General features: G+C 40.4%; 1 protein-coding gene across 2 annotated transcripts in view; it reads left to right on the top strand.

Annotated features, from left to right (window-relative positions):
* Positions 1 to 14,761, top strand: part of PTPN3 (protein tyrosine phosphatase non-receptor type 3) — a 160,609-nt gene that overhangs the window by 1,512 nt on the left and 144,336 nt on the right. The window lies entirely within an intron of this gene.

The following is a 14,761-nucleotide window of genomic DNA, read 5'->3' as shown; positions in this document are numbered from 1 at the left end:
GTGTGGTACTGCTGGTGTGGTGGAGAATGTGAACAGTGTGCTCTGAATAACTCGGGTGGCAGTCTGGGGGGCTGCAAAAGGTTTTTCTGGAAAGACACAGTATGGTCAAAGACAATAATGTTTTGTTTTGGGTTTTCTTAGTAATACAAACTGTTCAGAACTTTATGCAAATGTCAGCTGAGATTTACAGTACAGTTCAAAGATTCCCAAACCAATCCCTCTATCCCCAAAGGAAAATGTAACATCTTTGCTAAATATTATTTTTCTTTCTAGAGAACATATTACAGGCTAGAAAGAATAACAAAAACCTCTGTATATGATGGATTATAACAAGATTAGGAGTATCTTAAAAGTATTCTGGAAAACGCCGAGTTCAGCTCCCAAAGTGCCCAAGAAGAGCGTGTCAGGCAGGGAGGGAGGCAGCTGGCTGCAAGAGCAAGGCACTGAGCCTGGCCTGGGCTTGTCTGAACAAAACGCTCAGCAGAGGCAAGAACAGAACTGGTATGTCCCAAAGCCACTCCAGTGTGCCGCCGGAGCAAAGTTCAGTGCTAAGAAAACCTTCTCTTTGAACTCCAGATACTTTGCCTTTTGAATGGGCTGGCTTGTTTTGGCAACGTGAAGAGGATGTTATTTAAAGCTTACTCCAGATGGAAGGGTTGGCTTTGCTCTGAATGTATGCCTCTGTGCAGGGCTTGGTGTTGGTTAGAGCACGGAGGGCAGGGATGCCAGCAAAGATGCAGTTTACCTGTGCAGAGATGACTTCTCCCACAAAGCCCCAAATGCAGAAGATGACAGAGAATTAAAATTTTCCTGCTGAGCTGAGTTAAGAGCCAGCCCACTTGTAGCCAGCCAGCTGTAAGGGGAACCGGAGTTGTGGTTGCTGCAGTATAGAAAAGCAAGTCCTTCCTTTGCTGCTGACTAGTTGCTATTAGTTTTCATAAACCATTACATACGCAGGATATGGGTAATTTATTTTTAGCTTTGCTATAACCTAAAGAACCTGAATGTTTTTCATTTCCTTTTTTTTTCCTCCTTTCTCTTCCTTTTTAATGGAATTTAACCCAGATGAGCCGTTCTGGGTTAAAATCATCCAGTTGCCATCTATGAAAGACAGAGGGTGACTGGAGTTCAAACTGCACGGTGCATGTCATTGTTTTTGCATGTGTGTAAGAGAGAAAGGCGATTTCCCAGTCTAGCTTGGCACTAAAGAGCACTGCAGAGTCTGAAAAATACGCGTGGAAAAATCAAAAGAAACACAAAGAAAGTAAATCCATAAGAGGAAGAAAGCCAGGTGATACCGCAGGATGCACAAGCTGGGATCTCTAATTACATCTTCTGGTGGCATGAATCAGGACTAGCCGCCCCCTGAAGCCACTGGAGTTGCTCCATGGGCTGAAGAAAGGGCCATGTGAAGGATCCGCCTCAGCATTTATAGTTTTAAGCACTTGCCAGGAACAGGTAGTACATCTTCCTGACACATTAACCAAATACCACTGAGCACTGAATAGCTCAATTCTAGCCGTGAAGGGCTTACTACCCCAGTAAGTGATGCATTTGAGCTCAAAACCATGGGCTTTTGTGGACTGGTCTGAAAGGTTGACCCGCTGCAGATCTTAGCTTAAAGACAAAACCAAGCCTTTTAAGAAATCCTTTCTGCTGTAGCAAAATGGGCAAGGCACATCTTTGTGAGTCATCGGCTGTGTATCTGTTGCTATATGAATTTAACAAGACGCTCAAACCTTCATACCTGAAGTGCCTAGCTGTCCATGACAACATATTTCCACGTGTGTGCCCTGTTTACTGTCATTTATCTCTTTAAATGTCTTTCAGGAGAAAAAACAAGACATTTTATGGTGGGTCTTTTTGTCCTCCAAAACACACTGTGATGCTTATAACACACATGAAGATTAGATCATAGTTAGTCATATGTTTTCCATAGGTCTGCATAGATTCAGTGCTTTATTGCCAAGGTATTCACTCCACAGGTAGACACTACATTTTCCTTGTGTGTGTGTGTTTTTCTTTGTTTGTTTTTTAAACTGATCACTTTGTCAGGCATCTCATCCATCAGGCTCATCTTAAAACAGATATAACAAGACCAGGAAGATATCCTGAAACAGCAGTGCACAGGCTATTTTCAAGATCTTACCAGCTCTTGCTACTGTTTTCTTTTCTCTTGTATCAGAAATTATTAATTGTCAAAACAATGTTGTGGGAGGTGCACAGTTGTGTGTAGGCACAGCTGCCTCGCTAGGCTCAGCACCAGCATCAATCTCTTCAAAGCCATTCTTCTCGCCCTTCTTGTGAGATGGCTTCTAAGGAATATACCATAGATTACTCATTGAAATGGATTTTATACCACTTAGAAAGAAAAATGTATGTAATAAATGTGGTTTCTTCTAGAGCAGTGATAAACTTTTCAAGTGAATCACATTGTCTTGATATTCCTAAACAGCTGCTTGCAAACATAAGTTTTAAAGAAAAATAATAGAAAGTTGTTTTTTTTTAATTTCTTCCTCTGTGTTACTTATTTTTGTAAGTTTCATAGTTTTTCTCATAACTTGAAAATCCTTTGTTTATCTGCTCCTTTTGATAATATTCTTATATTGCTAGAGCCCAAATATCTATTTTTTTTCATAACTATAGGAAGGCATGTGAGAAAAGGACACTGGTCTAAGCCTTTTAAAAAGGAGGGATAACAAAATAACTTTGGACAGAACAAAATTAATCTGAAGCCACTTTGCAAATAAAAAGCACTTTTGTGTTGTGCTTTAATTATCGGTCACAAAATTAAAAATTTCTGAAGATTTTTCCTCAGTTTTTCCAAAAAACATTCGCCTTTAAGTTGAAACCAAACATGAAATTGCACTAAAATTTCAGTAAAAAGGGATTTGGGCATGGGGCTTGTTTGGTTTTGATCAGTCATGAAATGTCAAATGTACATTTTCAGGATTGTTTGCTAAGATTTCAGATATGAAAAAGTAATCTAAAATTAATATATTTCCTTCTTACTCTTAAGAGCAGCATTGCAGAGTTATGCATGCAGTGATGGGAGGTTCTCTATGTGTCTTGAAGAGGCAAAAAAAAATCCCTTTCCAACATAAACTGCGATCCCATCCAGCCAGTGCCTTCCCTCACTGACATCTAAATCTATGACAGGATGTCAAACTCTCTTTTTTTTTTTCTTTTTTCTTTTTTTCCCATCAAAGAAAATTGTTAAATTCCAAGTTTTAGGGAAAATAATGTTCAACTATTTTTCAACTATTTACTATTTTTAAATCTAAAATCTCTTGTTTGACTGTATCTGTATCTACTTTGACCACTTAAAAAGACTGATCACTCTCAATGCAGGAGTAACTGCCTGTTAACTACCCCACTTTTTTTTTTTTTTTTTTAATCACTTAACAAATTTGCTGGTAAAGACTTTGTTTTGTTTTGTTTGGAGTGTGGAGTGAAATATGAAGTCATATTTCAGCCTAGAGAACTGATACTGCATGGACTACAAAAGAAACAGCACCAGATTTTCTTCTGATGGACCTCTTAACGCTCTATCCCTGAATCAATGTTTTGCCATCTAATGAGCACTCTGTACATTCCTTGTACATGGCCATTTTATATCAAAATTCCCTGCAGTGTTAAATCAGCTGTCTTGGAGAAATCAAAATATACTGCCCCACCATGGTTACTGTTCTTGACCAGACCTTTCATTTTGTCAAAACAAAAGATTTATTTAAGTAGAGCTGTTTTCCAGGGAACCATGGTGCCTGACTGTCAGGTATTTTGGCTCCCATTTTGGTAACTTGCAACACATCAGTGTTCTTCAACCCAATCTGTAACTATAGCCAGCTAATAAGAAACAAAGTTCATTTCTTTCCTTACTTTTTGAAATCCAAGTATGTGCAAAGGAATAAAAAGTGAAAACAAGGCTTTAAATAATACACGTGCTCTTCTTATCCTCCTCATCTCAAAGCCACGTGGAAAGATATTTCCATGTGAATTCCTCTCTGTTGACTTATCTCTGGAGAAGGGCTTATGCAAGGCATGGGTGGAGCTCAGGTAGAAATGTAAGCAAGATTGAGCTGCTCAGAGGTGACCGAGAAGTGTGTTTGGGACTACTGTTTATATTCATCCTGTGTAGTCCAGCTGCTAAAAACTTCTCTGAAAAACACATAAAATGGGTATAATCAGCACTGGCTACATGTTCTGCACACAAATGCTGTTAGCTGTCTCAGAAATGTGCCAGGCTCAGCTGGAAAAGGATCCAGAACAAACACTTGAGATGTGCAAATCCTCTGAGGGCCTGGCAGCTGCATCAAGGATGCTCCAGAACCCAGAGGACGCAGGGACTTTGCCCACGCAGAGACCTCATGTTTAGTGTTTTGCTGTTCCTGCTGCTGTGGTAACGTGGGTGGGAGTGCAAGCAGGGAAGGCTACCAGCAGCTGGATGCATTCAGCAGCTCAGGCAGGACAGGCTCTGAGGGACAGCTTTGCAAGGAAGGGAAATTTTGAGGAAGAAAACAGAAGAAAGAAGTTGAAAACAGGCCTGGAATATGTTTGCTGTTCTGCTCAGTGCACACTTGGTGTCTCAGAGGCACACGCATCTATGTCCTGCTGAGCTTCTGGCTCTTGGAAGGCTTTCTGCCTCTTTGCAGTATTTCTCTTCATCACGTATGTGAGGTTTCTGCTGCACTGGGGAGTTCTGAGGGACACAAGCTCTATTGCAACAGCCCCATGGGGCTGTTGATAGCAGCAGGGTCTATTTATCTGCATTTTTCCTCAACAAAGCACATCCTTTCCTCAAGAAAAAACAAACAAAAATACATTACTTCTGCTATTGTATTTTAGGCCCAGTTATGCTGTCGTTTGCAATACCACCACAGCAAAGTTATCACAGAGTACTGAAAACAAAGCTTTGCATGGAGTTTCCTTTCAGAGAGATGGTCTGACTTAGGGCAGTCTGCAGGGGGGTCTATCCCTCTCCTATCATATAAGAAGGATCTAGGTTTCAAATCCATAACAGATTTTTGGACCGGGCACTTGACTCAATGTTTAAGACTAAAATCCCAACAAAGCTGGTGGGATTAAGTTCAAGAACTTATTTGCTCTTTGTCTCTGCAGTTTACTGGGAGCCTCAAGTTGCACTTGTCTGCATGTCTTGAGTTATCCCAGCCACAGGTGGAGCTGAGTGAGCAACTCAGGCCTTAATTTGTGAATAACACCAACTGAAGTACACCTGCTAGAGGGTCAGTCAGCCCCCCACAGAGCCTCTCAGAACTCACCCAGCTTTTAGGGATCCACTGCTCACCACGTATGGTGGCTGTTGCTGTTTGCTGCTGAAGTACCAAGCGCATGTGGTTCTTGTCCTTTGGCCTAGCAGTAAAGAGTAGCTGGATTATTTTTCTTACAGGACATAGGAATTTCCATGAACAGGTCCAAATCTATTCAGGCTCCTGAGAGTATGTCTGCCTGAGGGGATAGGATGCTCTGACATTGGGCTGCCCTGTCCAGGATATGCCACTCACCTGGAGGTAGCATGTATTGTCTCAGGACAGACCTGGGTTTCAGCTGCATTACCAGGACCTCTTTTCTTTGCAGTTCAGATAAAGCAGTACTGGTTGAAATACAGCAAATCAAGTGCAGATGGGCCAGAAACTTGGATGCCCTCATGCCAGGTGAGTGTCCTACACATGAGGAAACATGAGTCAGTTGCTTAATATGCTCTTTCTCTTTATGGGCTAATGAATCCTGAATTCAGATATGCGCAGTTGCAGCTGGAGGATGAGGAACATACCCCTCCAGCCCACTCACCATGACTTACTTTTGAGCTGCTGATTGCATAATCCATGTTGAGGGTTGGGGGCGGGGATGAAGTTCCCCTCTTTGATTAAAAAATACAAAAAAAAAAGAAAAGAAAAGCTCACAAGGATGTATTTTGGAAGAGATCAGGTCCTGACTAAAGTATCTCCACGTAGCTCTGCCAGGTGCATTTGCATGTTGGCCTCTATGCCAGCTACCTTTATTGGCCAGGACCAAGCAGGTACAGGCTGAGCTGCCCAGATTGTTGTTGCTGGCACCTAATGCTCTCTGTGCACTTTATGGATATGATGCTCAGGATTCAGACTGTGCTCAAAGGCTTGGGATCTTAAGTACTGGGTATTACAACAACTTACGCTGAGTCACTTAAGCCCTTTATTGAATCTGGCCCCAGTGCATTTTTCAGGCTTATTTACAGAGCAGCAGGTATTATTACCAGCAGTAACTGGGTTAATAACAGGGCCTCTAAGAGAGAAAGCAATTTGTAACACCTGTGATGCCCTGACTGAAACAGGTTCATTATCTCTGTTTTCAGTTATGTAATAAGAACAATAAAAAATGCCTTCTTTTCATAGAAATCTTGGCAGCACCTGTTTGCCTGTATAGTGCCACTGCGTCCTGTTTGCTCAGTACTTGCACAGTTACATTTGCCTGCAATGCCCTCAGCAGAATGCCCCTTGAGTGTTAGTAACTAGGCATATACTAAAAAGATAAATACAGCAAATGCCAAAATAATAATAATAAAAAAAGACATTCATCCTTGCTGTGGATAGTCAGTTGTTGTTGTATACTTGAAGCCTGACAGATGTGGTTTGCTGGCAAGTGGGTGAGAAAAAAAGGAATAACTTAATTCATGGTGGGAGGGGTGTCAGGGTTCTCTTCAGTTCAAGACAAAAAGGTCTATAAACTTTCAAAGTTGTTCTTAGCAGCTCTATACACAACATATGGTCTTGTCCTTCCTGAGCTTTTGACCATTCCCAATGTGGGAGTCTGCCAAATGAAAATTAAACAAAAGTTACCCTTAAAAAAATATTTAGGAAGCCCTGTTTTAGAAGTGAGTGCACATGCTGGCTGTGACTCAGAGCACACCCACACACTGGGTAGACAGATTAGCATCTAAACCACTAGGCAAGTTCCAATTCTTGCTCAGAAGGTCAAAAAAGCCTGGGAAATGGCCACTGCTCCCTTTCTCCTCAGCACAATTATTTTTTTCCAGATTACAAAGTCATTTTGGATGGCACAGCAGCAGTATAGTCAACTGATTTATTGCCATAAACAATTGCTTCCAAGGGAAGCAATTCTGTCGTATCTGGACAAAAGAATAAAGAGGGGATAAAGGCAAACCCACTAAACATCAAACCTTTTCCTTTGGATTTGTTTGCTATAAGATTTGTTTCTGCTCCACAAAGACCATGGGGATCTCTATAAGTCTTACTAGGGAGGCACATACATGATGTAAGCCAAAACCCCCTTGTTAATATGCTTGTTTTTTCTAGAACTGGAAATGTCAAATTTGATGTCTTTTTTTTTTTTTTTTCTCTCTGATCACATTATCAGAACACAACAGCTGAAAAGAGCAAGACCGCCATATACACTTCACTTGGTGTTCACACACTGTGGCTGGCCTGTTTCCAAGCCACCTTTGAGTAAAGTCCCCGAGTTGGTATGAAGGTGTAGGATACCCACACACTCTGTCCTCCTTCCCACACTGAGAACGTGTAGGAATGGTGTTTGATTAGAGCAAAGAGCATTAGGAGCCTTGACGTTCAGCTGTCCTGAAATCTGAGGTATCTCCTGTTAAGAAAAAATGTTATGAACCAGTATTCTCTGTATTCGTGTATGTTCTATGGATTGTTAGAGACAAAGGTTCAATATAGCCTTGGAAGTTTGTAGGTTGTCCTGAAACCCTTAGATAAGTCTTTTCTACAAGTTTCTAGAGGTGACAAGACTATGTCAGTAAAAGAGAGGTAGAGATAAGGTCAGAATCAAAAACAATTTCAAGATTTCCAGCCACGGTTATAAAAATCTGATTGTAAGAGGGAGCTGAGTTAGGCACTATGCATCATCAAGTGTTCTCAGCTAGCTCCAGGGCTTTTGTCTGTGCTTCACCCAGTACTTTCAGTACTTTCACTGTTGCAGTCCAGCTAGCAAGGAGATAGATAATGTATGGTGTGCATGGAGACAGCAAAGTCTGAGTAAACATTTTTTCATTTTTGTTTTTAATGGCAGTGGATGTAAATTTCAGTCATATAGAAACAGCCCAGAGCTATGTTCACTGCTGCAGACTTGCCATGGTAGAAATACAACAGATCTAAAAGATTAGTGGCTATTATTAATGCTGCAGCTGTGCAGGCAAAGCAGAGCTGAGCTAAATCTTTATTCATAGCTAATCCTCTGCAAAAGGATGGGCGGAAATACTAACTTACCTTGCTGGCTCATGGTTTGAATTTCTTTTCACCCAGCATGGCTTTTCATTGAGCTCTCCATTGATCTCTGCTTCAGAGACAAATGGCCTTGTGATTCCCCTACACAGCTCACGGCCAGTATTAGAGCCAGAAGTACCAGAGAGAATAGATTGTGAAGATGTCTTCTCTACCTTCATTCCCCCCTCTGGTGCTGTGTCAGAAGCAGTCTGAGAACTCAGACTACAGCTCCCATTTCATCCACATTTGCCTTGAACCAGTGCTTTGCAAAACCTGCTTTTCTCCTGCATTTGCAGTGCCATTTCAACAAGCTAGATCTTGTTTCCTCTTTCACAGTAACCATCACATATTCAACAGTGATGGTGCTCTTGCCAAAGCATTTTTCTTATCAGAATTATGCTTTTGCAAGATGAAATGCCAAAGAATCTGTATGTTTAATCTTTTGAACTTTTCCCATTAATAAACAAATAATACTCTCTGGCTTCGGAAATGTTTTTCATTAACCCTTTTCTTTCAACACTGAGCATAACTTAACAAACACTAATGTAGTTTAGCAGTTATGTGGGACACTATTCCTGTTTCAATTTTGCTATTCTATTTTAAAAAAAGATATTTCATTAAGACTATTTTTCATTTTCAATCCTTTTTTATTTTAGTGATTAAACAGCTCTTGTCAAGGCCTTTCTTCCCATCAGAGTCTTTCAGAAAGGAACTTCCCTGTCTCCTTGCCAGCAGTAGTTCAATCTCAGAGAAAGCTTAGCAAAATTGGGCAATTTTGTTACACTTCATTACAGAGAAATTATTCAGGGAAAAAAAAAAAAAGAAAAAAAAAAAGAAAAAAAGCCTCATTTCTGTGCCATGCTATGCCTGAGGATGGCCCTAGGCAGCAAAGGAACATCACTGCCCTGGCATTCCTCATGATATTGTCTGTGGTCATGACACGCGATGGGCTGGCTTCCTGTTGTTTTGTAACAACCTGGGACCATGGGAAGCTCTTGGCCATTAAGGCTGCTTTAATAGCTGGTAGTCATAGCTCCCATGACTGAAAAGCCTACAGAAACTGTGAAGACTGGTTCTGCTCAGCCAATTCAGATTGTGTGCATGGCATTTATTTATACGTTGTGTGAGAAGTCAGATAAATTGTCTTTCTTCTTCCCACACCTCAGTATCACAGCATGTTTGCTTTTATTTCCTTCCCCCTTGTCAACTCTCCTTTAGAAACCACAGTCTTGTTCAGTATTTGGTTTTCATATCTATGTGCTGGCCCATAAGGAGGAAAGATGAACAATTTCTTTGTGAAGCATCTTCTTGGATGACCCCAAGAGTCAGTCAGTGGGGAAGCATTCCTAGGGAACAAAGTGAGGTGGTTAAGTCTGTTCCCATGGCCACTAAGAGTGCAAACCTTTGGAGATCCATCAAGTTGTGATGCCACAGGCATGTCAGGAAAAAAGGTGGGAAAATATACTGGTTCCTGCTGGCAGAGTAGAGGGGACAACTGCATCCAGGTTCCATATTCAGGTTAACTGAACATGAATGCATCTTGATTTGCAGTTGATTTGGTGGTCACTTCCAGACAGCAATTTTATGGTGGAACCATGAGATGTGTGATGAAGATGAAACAGACAGTGTTGTTTCCTTTCTCCCAGATCTTGCTGGGAATAAATATGTGTAAAGTGAAATAAAATATTTCAGCTCTACAAAAAAAAGAAAAAAAAATTACCAATCTGGAGTGCATTTTTGTTAACACTGGAGTGTGCCATTTTACTTTACATGTATTTCACTCCACTAACCTAGAAGTGATGACACATTTAATGCTCTAGGTCTGCACTGTGTTTTGAACAATAACTTTTATTGCTATTCTGGTATCATTGCTGGAATTTTTAATGAGAGCAATGAAATTGCATTCATCAGATTAATTTCTCTGAAGTTTTCTGTCAATTCTAGGAAATGAACAAAAAGTTATTATATAAAGGAAATACACTGTGTATCTGAAACTTGAAGCAGAGCATATTAGCAGTAATCAAGTTCATGCTTATTATCTTTACAGCCCCATAGGTATGCATGGTGCTTTGTCGGCAAATACAATGACAAGCCTGTGCTTTTTTCTCTAGGCAATAATCCATCAGGTGACTCATTCTGTCAGCTTGATTTTATATGCTCAGATAATCTAATATTAAAAACAGAGAAAGATGCACCAGGCGGGTTACTGTGATGAGTAGGCAAACAGTATGCACTATGAGCTACCACTGAGAAGGTAGGGCTCTATTTTAATCTCTATACAGTTTGGCATTGTAGTACAATGTATTTTCTAAAGGAAGCCACCATGCATTTTGCTAGATTAAATCCTGCTTAACTGAGGGGGGAAATGGATGTGCAAGGCATTGTTTGAATTAAGTACATCACTGTATCTGCCAAGAACACATCAGCACCGTAACAAAAGCCTTGGAAATGCTCCCTGCCGCCCCCATAACTATAATCCTTTCCTCAAATGGGGTGCAGGTGTTTACAAATTACGAGTGTCCGTTCTTAACAGAGTGGTGGGAAGTGAAAGGAACCTGAAAACTGTCAGCAGGCTGTATCTGCTTGGCCAGTTCTGTGAGCTTGAAGATAGCTACCAAACTGAACTCAATATACTAGCTGCTTCCTTCCAGAAAGATGCTCGCACCATTTTCCACTGTTAACTGCTCTGCATGGAACATATTCAGTGTGTTTTGTGTCAGACAAAATGAGTTAAACAGAAATCTGATTCATGAGGCTGGAATCTGGAGAGGAGAAGCTTCCTGGCAAAATCTGGTCTGATTAGCACCAACAATTCTGCTGGGGAGTCATACACAATAAATAACATAGCACAAGTTAAAGAGGGGTATAGGTGCAGTGGATGTTACCATCACCCTCTGGGCATGGAAACAGGAGAGTGAAACAGTCCCATCCTGGCAGCCAGAGTGTCTGTCACATAAGGAGAATCTGAATTTATAAGGATGTGGCAAATTCCTCCTTCAATTTTTGTGTCACTATCGTGTCCAGGAGGTGATGTAGCTGTTTTCCTGAGTTTGACCCACAAGACCTGTGTGTTGCAGGTAGAAATATGATGTGCTAAGGAATTGCACTGTTGGCAAGTGAGTGTAAAATGTGGAGAGCTGCATAGACTTTTTGCAATTATAGGCTTAGTGAAAAAAGCTCATTTTAAAAATGAATGTCAGGAATTCAGCTGTGTACAGTGGTTTACAAATTGGAAATGGATTAGCAGCCTTTAAGAGAAAATCTACCATGTCTGCAAAAGGCATAGAAAAAAAAAAAAAAAGTACAATGAGGGCAAAAAGAAAGGGCAGGTGAGAGACGGTGCTTTCATTTTCTGGTAACTTGCCAAATCAAAATTGCTAAATATTAGGAAGGTGAAAAGTGTGAGTTATGATGATAAGACTCATTAAACCAAATTTCAACAAATACCTTCAAACTTTGTCTTGCTTCTGATGTAACATAATCTTATTTTAGGTCTATGTTTATGTTTGAAGGTAAGAATTAACCTGCCAGGTAATTGCAGCCCAGCTTATCCTGCATACCATGAGGGAGCAATGTCACAGGGCAGCTGCTGCAGAGTGTTGTATGCCTTGCTTATGTCAACGTGCACACACAGTCTCTGTCACCTTCCTTTTTACCACTCCTAAAATGTGTCACACTCAGCAGTATTGCCAGGCAGCAAACCCTCATCAGAACAACTAACAGTGAAGAATTTTGTTTGGGAGACAACACAGTTAGCTGGAACAAAACGCTACTCCAAAAAATGCTTGCTTCTTCTATTCTTTATATATTTCCTCTGTGTGCAACCTGTATTTTTTAATCCCTCCTTTCAGTCTTTCTCAGATGTGATCTTTACTCTGCCTTGGGCTGCATGACCTCCCAGTGCAACTGCTTGTGATGGGAGCAGAAAACCCAGCACCACCTGCTAGCTTGAGGCCAGGCCTGCAGGAGACAATAACAGTGAATCACTATAACCCGCCAACAGTTTCTTCAAAAAATTACTTATTCTTCTACACACTTCTACAACATGTAGTGGTTGGCAGCCCACCCATGGCAGGGGGTTTGGAACTGGGTAGTCTTTAAGGTCCTTTCCAACCAAAGACATTTTATGATTGTGTGATCTCCATCACAGGCTGGGAACAACATTCTATGGGATGGGGAGGCTTCTTCTCTTCCAGTGCCTCACATTTGTGCTTGAAACTTCTTAGTAAAACTCGTAATCTTTCACTCCCTTTATATCTCTGGATCCAAGATTCAGCAACAATTTGGGATTTATTTATTTTTTTTTTCCCTGTGGTGAAGACAATATCCTTTTAGACCATTCCCAACTGGAGGCAGTTTCTCTATAGCTGGCTTCCCTATTGCTTCTTCAGAGCCTCATCCTTGTCTCAGTTCTGCTTTCTTGTTTCTTTAAGGCTTTTGGTTTAGCCCAGAAACCATGGTGCAGAGCTTGAATTCCCCGACAGTGGTAACAAGCTGTTCTGTAAGTGGTGGGACTGGAATGCAAACTGTGCTGCAGATTCTCCCACGTTCAATAGGATGTGCATTTGGTTTCCTAATGGTGTAGTATGAGTGACTTCTTTTCCAGCCTGTTTTCCTGAGACTGTGTGAGTTGCAGAACTTTCTGGCATATCTGATCAAAACTAGATTAAAAATCTACTGGGGATATGGAGAGAGAGGAGAAGTACAATCAGAGCATGGAAATGTAATTCTTATTTCCTTAGGATAACCATCCAAAGTGTACCACAGCTAACTCTCTTCTCCTCCTCCACATTATTCTAAAATAATATCTCAGTGAGTCAAAATAAAATATAAAAAATTGAGCTTATTGAAGGAAAACATTTCAACAAATCTAAAACAAAAATGATTTGGAACTTACTTGTGGGTAACCTCAGAACATTGCTGCCTTCTGTTCTTCAGTGAAATAAACTGAAAAAAAAAAAAAAAAAAAAACTTCACAATCCTGCAGCACTCTATGGGGAAAAAAAATTACTATTTTTTTTTTTTTTAACTCTTCTAATCCTTACAAACAAGTACATAAATGGATTTTTGCTAGAAAGGTATGTCTCAAGTATGTCTGCTCACAAGATATGCACTCAAAACATTTGAACAAAGGAAGGTCTGACAGATGTTTTTTCTCTTTTCACATAATCTCAAACTTCTTGACTAATTTTATATGTATTGGCCAATATTCAAAGAAAGCTCTAGATGAAAATCTGTGAAATATAAAATATTTAGCTTATATAAATAAGGAGATTAAGTTGGGTTGTTTTTGTTGTTTTTTTCCCCCTGGATATTGCTTTCTAACTAATAATGTGATTCTGCTGTTGGGAAGGGAAGATTCTATGACTTTCACAAATAATGGATACTGGCTATATGGTGTCCTCCTCTTCTCTTCTCTTCTCTTCTCTTCTCTTCTCTTCTCTTCTCTTCTCTTCTCTTCTCTTCTCTTCTCTTCTCTTCTCTTCTCTTCTCTTCTCTTCTCTTCTCTTCTCTTCTCTTCTCTTCTCTTCTCTTCTCTCATTTTTCATTCCTTCCTTTCTTTCTCTTTCTCCCTCTTCTTCTCTTTCTGTCTCTTTCACTCTTTCTTCCTATCTGTTTCATTCTCTTTCTTTCCTTCTGTCTCTTTCTGTCTCCTTCTGTCTCCCCTTCTTTCTTTCTCTTCTTCTTTCTTCCTTCCTTTCTTTCCTTCTTTTTCTCCTTCCTTCCTTCTTTCTCTCCTTCCTTCTTTCTCTCCTTCTCTACTTTCTTTTTTTGAATTTTAACTGAAGCTGTTTAATATTACAATTTCCACATTTATTGAAAATTCAAGAATTTTGAAAAAGAACAAATATTTTATTGTAGTGGGAAAAAAAATATTTCAAAATGTTTCACAGTGGCAGAACAAAAACGTTTTTGGAAACAGTCAAGACATTTTGTTTGTGAATAAAATGGAGCTTGGGAGCCTGCCTCCCATGGTGTCCGTGTGGCCTGTAAGATGCAGTGAGAGGAAGGACCCACTGGAAGATAAAACTCAGGAAACCACTGGCTGAGTCACCTGTCATCGGAGGCTTGATGGCTCTGTACTCTGCAGTCAAAAACTAAAATGCAGTGAAACTAGAAGTCCCAGGGCTACAAGCTCCTATTCCTGTGGCAGGACACTGAGGGGTTTTTGATTGCACATGGCAAGGCTGTGCTGGAATCCGTCTTCAAAGGAATGCACAAGTATCACAGGCACTACGAGCTGTGTGAGCAACATACTCTACCAGGTGTGTTGTCAGAACATCCTGTTTTGTTGGCATTCTGGGGTGATTTCCTTTTTTTTAGCAGTTATACCTTGGAGAAACGTTTTCAAAAATTGAATTTTCCAGTAAAAGCATTCTGCTGGGAAATCCACAATCACTCTGACTTTCATTGCCTTTCTCAGACATGTTCATTCATTCAAGGTTAAGACTGAGGATTTTTAGGAACTGACAGGGTGTAAATGTGGTGGACTTGGAGGAGATGGAGGAACTTTGGCTTAGGCT

Source organism: Meleagris gallopavo, chromosome 3 (genome assembly GCF_905368555.1).
Source record: "Meleagris gallopavo chromosome 3, MGAL_WU_HG_1.1, whole genome shotgun sequence".
In the NCBI taxonomy this organism is placed as follows: Eukaryota; Metazoa; Chordata; class Aves; order Galliformes; family Phasianidae; genus Meleagris; species Meleagris gallopavo.
Note: the sequence above shows the minus strand (reverse complement) of the source record. Positions and strands in the feature narration are given on the sequence as shown.